The sequence below is a fragment of the Canis aureus genome, chromosome 25 (assembly GCF_053574225.1).
Source record: "Canis aureus isolate CA01 chromosome 25, VMU_Caureus_v.1.0, whole genome shotgun sequence".
In the NCBI taxonomy this organism is placed as follows: Eukaryota; Metazoa; Chordata; class Mammalia; order Carnivora; family Canidae; genus Canis; species Canis aureus.
Genome location: NC_135635.1, coordinates 5442506 through 5452651, shown reverse-complemented (window position 1 = coordinate 5452651; position 10146 = coordinate 5442506).

Sequence of the window (10146 nt, the reverse complement as noted above, 5' to 3'; positions counted from 1 at the left end):
GTTTAGCTTTTATTCTTTTCTGATATATACATTTTTTTTTTTATTTTTATTTATTTATGATAGTCACAGAGAGAGAGAGAGAGAGAGAGGGAGAGGCAGAGACACAGGCAGAGGGAGAAGCAGGCTCCATGCACCAGGAGCCCGACGTGGGATTCTATCCCGGGTCTCCAGGATCGCGCCCTGGGCCAAAGGCAGGCGCTAAACTGCTGCGCCACCCAGGGATCCCCTGATATATACATTTAACACTGTAATCTCTGTGTGTGTGCTTACACACACACGCAAAAAAAAACCTTATATACTAAGATTTTATTTATTTATTTGACAGAGCAGGGTGAGAAGGAGAAGCATACTCCCCACTGAACAGGGAGCCTACATGGGGCTCAATCCCAGGCCTTTGGGATCATGACTGAGCTGAAGGGAAATACTTAACCAACTGAGCCACCCAGCGCCCCCGTTCTCTGTAGTTAAGAGTCTGTTTCTTGGTTTGTCTCTCTCTGTCTCTGTTTTTCTTTTGCTCATTTGTTTTGTTTCTTAAATTACACATGAGTGACATATGGTATTTGTCTTTCTCTGACTGACTTATTTCACTTAGCATTATACTCTTATCCATGTCATTGCAAATGGTAAGATTTTATTCTTTTTATGGCTGGGTAATATTCCACTGTATTTATATGCCATATTTTTCTTTATCCATTCATCTGTCGATAGACACTTGGTCTGCTTCCATAATTTGGCTATTGTAAATAATGGTGCAATAAACAGAGGGGTGCATGTATTCCTTTGAATTTGTATTTTTGTAGCTTTTGGGTAAATAGCCAGTAGTCTGATTACTGGACCATAGCGTAGTTCTATTTTTAAACTTTTTAATAAAATATTTTATTTATTCATGAGAGACACACAAGGGGGTGGGGGTGGCAGAGACATAGGCAGAAGGAGAAGCAGGCTCCATGCAGGGAGCCCAATATGGGACTCAATCCTGGGACTCCAGGATCATACCCTGGGCCGAAGGCGGGCACTAAACCACTGAGCCACCCAGGCATCCCACTATTTTTAAACTTTTAAGAAAAAGATTTATTTATTTATTTGAGAAACAGAGAGTAGGCAAGAGGAACAGGGGGAGAGGGAGAGAGAATATCAAGCAGACTCTACACTGAGTGTGGAGCCCCCAACAGGGCTTGAACTTGCAACCCTGAGATCATGACCTGAGTTAAAACCAAGAGTTGATCTCATAACTGACTGTGCCACCCAAGCACACCTATTTTTAACTTTTTTTATTATATATATATATATATTTTTTTTTTAATTGGAGTTCGACTTGCCAACATATAGTATAACACCCAGTGCTCATTCCATCAAGTGCCCCCCTCAGTGCCATCACCCAGTCACCCAACCCCCCACCTACTTCCCCTTCCACTACCCCTTGTTCGTTTCCCAGAGTTAGGAGTCTCATGTTTTGTCACCTTTTCTAATTTTCCCTCTCATTTTCTCTCCTTTTCCCTATAATCCCTTTCACTATTTCTCATATTCCCTGTATGAGTGACATCATATAATGATTATCCTTCTCTGACTTACTTCACTCAGCATAATACCCTCCAGTTCCATCCACATCAAAGCAAATGGTGGGTATTCGTTGTTTCTAATGGCTGAGTAATATTCCAGTGTCTATATATATATATGTTTATATACCACATCTTCTTTATCCATTCATTTTTCAATGGATACCAAGGCTCCTTCCACAGTTTGGCTATTGTGGACACTGCTGCTATACACATTGGGGTACAGGTGTCTTGGCTTTTCATTGCTGTATCTTTGGGGTAAATCCCCAGTAGTGCAATTGCTGGGTCGTAGGGTAGCTCTATTTTTAACTCTTTGAGGAACCTCCATACTATGGGATATAAGATTTTGAGGGTGAAATGTTTTGATGCCTAAGATAAGGATTTGCTTTTTCTTCTGCCAGATGCCTGAGGACACTATCTATCTAAGATAACTTTGAACTAAAATTATGGCTTTAGGACTTTTGGAACATTCAAGTTCTGTGGATTACAGTTGCAAATTCATGTAAGAACTGGTTGTTTTGGACATACCTCAGGTATTCTTGTTTGTTTGTTTTTTCCCTTTATCCTGCTTACACCAAGGCAATTTTCATTGCAACTCTAGAAGATGGAGTTAGGGTAGATTTAGTTCTGGCTCACCCTTACACTGAAGGTTAAGCCCTTTGGAGTTCCAACTTTTTGAGCAGGTACTTCACTTATTGTACTTCTCCTTTTGGGTGACCCTAGGCTTTATGTTCCATTCTAGCACTTAAAAGGCCTTAGAAAAAATGGCACCAGTGTTCCATTTCCCTCTGGCTTAAAGATTTCTTACTATCATACCAGCTCTTTGAAACTATTAAGAAAATGGTTTTATCATTTTATCCAGAATTTTTAGTTTTTGTTGGGAGGGAGGCACATCAGAATATCTAGTCCACCATATTGCTGGAAACCCAGTTTTATCTTTTAAAAACAGATGATGGCAGGTATTAAATCACTGTGTTTTAGGGGTGCCTGTGTGGCTCAGTTGACTAAGCATCTGTCTTTGGCTCAGGTCATGATCTTGGGGTCCTGAGACTGAGCTCAGGGTCTGGGGATTAAACTCCATGTCAGGCTCCCTGCTCAGCGGGGAGTCTGCTTGTTCCTCTCCCTCTGCCTCTCCCCCTGCTCATGCTCTCTTTCTCTCTCTCAAATAAATAAAATATTTTTAAAAATTACTATGTTTTTAGATTCCATTAGATGTAACAGAATGGTATATGTTTTACTTTAAAATGTCAAAGTTTGCGACACCTGGGTGGCTCGGTGGTTGAGCGTCTGCCTTTGGCTCAGAGTGTGATCCTGGGTCCAGGGTTTGAGTCCTGCATCAGTTTCCCTGCGAGGAGCCTGCTTCTCCCTCTGTCTATGTCTCTGCCTCTCTCTCTCTGTGTCTCTTATGAATAAATTAAATAAAATCTTTAAAAAAAAAGAAAAAGAAAAGATACTAAATGGATGAATGGATATAGTATCACTTGTATACTTTATCGTTACCTTTTGTATGGGAAGATTACATTTGGCATCATGTAAGGACTAGTTCCTTTTCACTTTGTTGAATTTTGAAATAATAACCCAGGTTATCAATATTTTGCATTTATTCATTTATTTATTTATTTACCTATCTATCTATCTATCTATTTATTTATTTATTTATTTATTTATTTATTTATTTATTTATTTTTTAGGACTCTGTGCATCCAATGTGAGGCTCAGACTTAAGACCTTGAGATCAAGAGTCACATGCTCTTCCAGCTGAGCCAGCCAAGTGCCCCACCAGGTGATCAGTCCTAATCTTGACACCTCAAATGACTCTCTAATATCTCTATCCTCTAATTTCTTTTTTTTTACATCCTCTAATTTCTAACAATGAGAATAGCTCCAGAGAAAGCCTTCCCAGTGAAAAATTTAAAGGGCAGATAAATTACTTAGATTTTCAAAGTGTGGGATTTTGTTTTGCTTTGTTTTTGCCTTCCAAATGAATTCAGATGCCCTTAGGCCACCTTTCTTGCCTCTACTACAAACATTTTGGTCCTACAGAAAATATTATAAGATGATTTCATCTTGTGAAAAATAATGACTTGCCATTTTAGCACAATCCAGGTTCAAGAATTCTTTTTTGTTTTTTTTTAAGGTTTTTTTATTTATTCATGAGAGACACAGAGATAGGCAGAAACATAGGCAGAGAGAGAAGGAGGCTCCATGAAGGGAGGAGCCCGATGTGGGACTCTTTTTTTTTTTTTTAAGATTTTATTTATTCATGAGAGAGAGAGAGAAAGAGAGAGAGAGAGATTGACAGAGACACAGGCAGAGGGAGAAGCAGGCTCCATGCAGGGAGCCCGATGTGGGACTCGATCCCCGGTCTCCAGGATCAGGCCCTTGGACTGAAGGCGGCGCTAAACCACTGAGCTACTCCGGCTGTCCCCGATGTGGGACTCCTGACATCCCAGGATCATGCACTGGGTTGAGCAGGTGCTCAACTGCTGAGCCACCCAGGCGTCCCTCAAGAATTAATTCTTGTGTTTACTGTCAAACAACATATGATAGAAAAACATGATAGAAAAAACAAGGAATTAAAGAAAAGAAACAACCAGTAAATACCAATCACATTATCTAACATCATTGTACATAGGTATTAAACTTGGTAACTCAGAATAGCAATTATGTTGGGTCAATAGTAAAGAATGCTGATTTTTACCTCTGGTGTTTTGAAGGGAGAGCAAGCTATTAAAAATGGATGAGAGGCTGGTAATTTTGAAATATTCATTGAAGCTAAATTATCATTAATAAAAGTTTAAAACGATATGGTTTATATATGAAGGAAGAGAACCAATGTTTAGTTCTCTACAGGTTTTTTTTTTTTAAAGGATTTTATTTATTTTAGAGACAGAGAGCATGTGTGTACACGCAGGAGCATGAGAAAGGGCAGAGAGAGAGAGAGAATTCCAGGCCAACCCTGCACTGAGCATAGAGCCCCATGTGGGGCTCGATCCATAACCCATGAGATCATGACCTGATCCCACACCAAGAATCAGATGTTTAACCGCTGAGCCACCCAGGTGCCCCTAGTTCTGTATAGTTTTTTGGGAAAATTATCTAAGGTTTTTCTTTCCTTTTTTTTTTAATTAAATTTTTTGTTTGTTTGTTTGTTTGTTTGTTTGTTTATGTGGGCTCTATGCCCAACTTGGAGCTTGAATTCACAACCCCAAGATTAAGAGCCTCATGTTCTACTGACTGGGCCAGTCAGGTGTCTCTGAGAAACTTTTTCTTTAAAACTAATGAAATTTGTAAAAAAAAAAAAAAAACTAATGAAATTTGTAATTCCCTGACTGTACTATCTCTAATACCCCTAAAAACATAAATTAGGAGTATTAAAATATGTACCACTGAAGCCATGTAAGTTATGAATAATGGTGGCATATATTCAACCAACCAACATATGATTCTGTAGGAGAAGCAGGCAGATATTCTGCTGCTCTCTCTCTCTATATATATGGAAGAAAATTATGTTGTGTTTAAATTTCCCATCTGGCAGAACTTAAGTTTCAGAATATTAAATAAGGATTCTTTAAGTTAACTCTCTTTCTTAAATTAGAAACATATCTTGCCCCACTTAATTCATTCTACAGAAGATGTCTTAATGTTCTTCTCCATTGCAGCTGCAAAATAAAATGTTCTACTTAATAATAAACCCAAGGGGAGAAAAGTCCTTGCATCCTATCACAGATGTAAAAAGCCATTCCAGTGGAACAAGCTCATTGGATCTCTAGTGAATATAGAGAATATGTTGTATGCAGCATTCTCATGTTTCTTCAGGGAAGCTAAGACCAAACAAAAGTAAGAAACCTTGCCTACCAACATGGGATAGAAATTTAGTGGTCCTGGGATGCCTGGGTGGCTCAGTGGTTGAGTGTCTGCCTTAGCAGAGCTTGACCCCGGAGTCCCGGGATTGAGTCCCCCATCTGGCTCCCCACCCCAGCCTGCTTCTCCTTCTGCTGATTCCTCTGCCTCTCTGTGTGTGTCTCTCATGAATAAATAAATAAAATCTAAAAAAAAAGGAAGAAGAAGAAAAGAAAAAGAAATTTAGTGGTCTTGAAATGAAAACATATGGGGATGAGGCAGAAAATATATTTATTTATTTATTTATTTATTTTTTGAGGCAGAAAATTTAAACTGGAGATCCACTGGGCAGCCCAGGTAGTTCAGCGGTTTAGCGCCGCCTTCAGCCCAGGGCGTGATCCTGGGGACCCTGAATCGAGTCCCGCGTCAGGCTCCCTGCATGGAGCCTGTTTCTCCCTCTGCCTCTCTGTGTCTCTCATGAATAAATAAATAAAATCTTTATAATTAATTAAATAAATAAATAAATAAATAAATAAATAAATAAATAAAATATATACTAAGGATTTATTTATTTATTTATTTTTAATTTTTATTTATTTATGATAGTCACACAGAGAGAGAGAGAGAGGCAGAGACACAGGCAGAGGGAGAAGCAGGCTCCATGCACCGGGAGCCCGATGTGGGATTCGATCCCGGGTCTCCAGGATCGCGCCCTGGGCCAAAGGCAGGCGCCAAACCGCTGCGCCACCCAGGGATCCCTATACTAAGGATTTAAAAGCTTTTGTTTCTTTTTTTTTTTTTTTGCAAGTTTTTGTTTCTATATGACAAATCTCTCTTCAAAATCTTGAAAAAGAACTGAGAGACTTGAATTATAATTACTCCTTTTTTCTAATAATAGATAATATTGCAGTTAAAATCATGGAATAACTACAAAACATTGTTGAAAGAAATTAAAGACAATGTAAATAAATAGGTATTTCATGTTTAAGGATTGGAAGACTAAATATTATTAAGATGGCAGTATTCCCCAAGTTCATAAATAGATGCATTGTAATTCCTATCATAATCCTCAGCTGGCTTCTTTACAGAAATTAACAAACTGTGGGTGCTTGGGTGGCTCAGTTGGTTAAGCATCTGCCTTCAGCTCAAGTCATGATCCCAGGGTCCTGGGATGGAGCCCTGAGTCAGGCTCCCTGCTTGTTTGCCAGAGAACCTGCTTCTTTCTTTCTCTCTCTCTCTCTCAGTTGCTCCCCCTGCTTGTATTCTCTCTATGTCAAATAAATAAAATCTTAAAAAAAAAAGAAAGAAATTAACAAACTGATCCTAAAATTCATTTGAAAATTCAAGAAAGCTAGAGTAGCCAAAACACTCTTGAAAAAGAAAACATAGAGGACTCACACTTCCTGATTTCAAAACGTTCTGAAAAGTTACAGTAATCATGACTGTGCAGTGCTGATGTGACAATAGATATAATATATTAATGGAATGGAATTGAGAGTCTGGAAATAAATTTTAACATTTACAGTCAATTAACTTTTTGACAAGGGTGCCAAGACAAATCAATTAGGAAAGAAGAGTCTTTTCAACACAGAGTGTGGAAACAACTGAATATTCATATGCAAAAAAATAAAGTTGGATCCTTTCCTCACATGTACACAAAAACTAGCTCAAAATGGATTATAGACCTAATGAAATGAATAAACGTCAAAACTCTTAAAAGAAAAACGGAGAAGTAAATCTTAATGACCTTCGGTTAGGCAGAGCCTTCTTAAGAGAGGTATTAACACCCAAAGTATAAGCAACAAAAGAAAAAAAAAGTAGATAGACTTCATCGAAATTAAAAACATCTGTGCTAGGGGGATCCTTGGGTGGCTCAGTGGTTTAGCGCCTGCCTTCAGCCCAGGTTGTGATCCTGGAGTCTCGGGATCGAGTTCCGAGTTGGGCTCCCAACATGGAGCCTGCTTCTCCCTCTGCCTGTGTCTCTGCCTCTCTCTGTCTCTTGTGAATAAATAAATAAAATCTTTAAAAAATAAATAAATAAAAGGCAATCTAGTTTAAAAATGGGCAAAAAAAATGAGCAAAGAATCTGAACATACAGTTTTCCAAAGAAGATATACAGATGACCAGTAAGCACATGAAAAGGTGTTCAACATCATTAGCAATCAGGAAAATGCAAATCAAAACCCCAATGAGATACCAATGAGATACCACATCACATCCATTAGGATGACTACAATAAAAAAGACAGGTAATCAAGTTTTGGAGAGGATTTAGAAAACTTGGAAACTCATACACTACTGATAGGAATGTAAATGGTGTGACCACTTTGGAAAACAGTTTGTCAGTTCCACAAAATACTAAGCACAGAGCTATCCTATGACCCAAAAATTTCACTTCAAGTTATATACCCAAGAGAAATGAAAACACATAGCCACATGAAAACTTATACACAAATGTTCATAGAATCTGTATGGGGGAAAATATTTTTCTTCTACCCTTCTAGGTTCTTGGCTGGGACTCTGTAACAAAATACAGATTAACAAGAGAAAAAAATAGAAGTTTATTAACATGTATATCTCATACATACATGGGAGAAACTCAGGGATGGTAACTCAAAGGTTTGGCTAAAACTTGGGCTCATATAGCATCACAGCAAGGAAACAATAAATCTTTTTTTTTTTTTTTAAGATTTTATTTATTTATTCATGAGAGACACAGAAAGAGCGAGGCAGAGGAAGCAGGCAGAGGGAAAAGCAGGCTCCATGCAGGGAGCCCGAAGGGACTCGATCCTGGGGCTCCAGGATTACGCCCCAGGCCACTGAGCCACCCAGGGATCCCTGGAAACAATAAATCTTTAGAGAAGTGACCAAAGGCAAATAGGGGAGGATAAACTTTTTTTTTTTTTTTTTTTTTTTTTTTTTTTTAGAGAGAGAGAGAGACGGCACATGTGGGTAGCTTCTTTTCAGTTGCCTTCAGTTTAAAACAATCATTGGGTCAAAGTGGCATATTTTGGGGTAGCAAATTCTGCTATCCTTTACAGCATTATTCATAGCAGCCAAAAAGTGGAAATAACCCAAATGTCTATCAGCTGATGAATGGATAGAGAATGTTGTATATCTATCTATACAATGGAATATTATTTGGCAATAAAAAGAAATGAAGTACTGATACATGTTATGATATAAATGAACCTTGAAAACATGCTAAGTGAAAGCTGCACATTGTATGATTCCATTTACATGAAATTTCCAGAATAAGCAAATCTGTAGAAACAGAAAAACACGGATTAGTATTTGCCATTGGCTGGAGGTAGGGGGTATTTGAATGAGGAATGACTGCTAATGGGTACAGAGGTTTTGGGTTTTTGTTTTTGTTTTTGTTTTGTAGAATGATGAATGATGGACATGTTTGGAATTAGATAGTGGTAATCGCACAACCTGGTAACTATACTAAAAACTTAAATTGTACACTAAAGGATGAATTTTATGGTATATGAATTATATATCAATGAACAATACAAGGAAGTTGCTATATTCTAAAATTTCATGCCTTACTGGTATTTCCAAAGACAATTTGGATCAGTGAAATGGAAATACTGCCAAAATATATCTGCTTAAGTTGATTTTTTAAAAAATAAAGAAGCCAGTTACAAATGCCTACATGCTGTATGATGCCATTTATATAAAGTGTCTAGAATAGGAAAATATAGAGAGACAGTAGATTAGTGGTTGCCTAGGTTACAGAGTTCCTTTTGGGGAAAGGGTGATGAAAATCTTCTAAAATTGATTGTTTTATTGGTCACACAGCTCTGAATATACTAAATACCATTGATTTGTACACTTGATTTTTTTTATTTTTAAGATTTTATTTTTAGGGGCACTTGGGTGGCTCTTCTGTTGTGTGTCTGCCTTCGGCTCAGGACATTATCCCAGGGTCCTTGGATGGAGTCCCAAATCATGTTCCTTGTTTGATGGGAAGTCCGCTTCTCCTTCTCCCTGTGCTTGCTGCTCTCCCTGCTTGTGCTCTCTATCTCAAATAAATTAAATAAGTAAATCTTTAAAAAAAATATTTTTTATTTTTAAGTAATCTCTGTACCCAACATGGGACTCAAACTTAACATCCCTGAGATCAAGGATCACATTCTCTACTGACTGAGCCAGCCAGGTGCCCCTGATCTGTACACTTTAAATAGGGGAATTGTATAATATGTGAATTACATTTCAATAAAAATGCTATATCAGGGGGAAAAAACCCAAAGGATAAAGTATAAGAGGCAGAGTTTGCCTTGGAGAAGGAAGAGTCGCCATTAGTCTATCACTGAGTACTCTGATTTTCACAGTACGGATATTTAAAATAGCTACCCAAAATGTCAGCATACTCTACTGGAGCAGAGTCAATCTTGGGGCTTGATCTCATGATCTTGAGATCATGACCCCAGCCAAAATTAAGAGTGTGAAGCTTAACTGACTGAACAATCCAGGTGCCCCAAGACATCTCTCTATTTAGTATAAATATATTCTAAATAGTAAATACTAGGGATGTCTGGGTGCCACAGTGGTTGAGCATCTGCCTTTTTTTTTTTTTGAAGATTTTATTTATTTATTCATGAGAGACACAGAGAGAGAGGTAGAGACACAGGCAGAGGGAGAAGCAGGCTCCATGTAAGGAGCCTGATGTGGGACTTGATCCCTGGACTCCGGGACCACGCCCTGCGCCAAAGGCAGACGCTCAACCACTGAGCCACCCA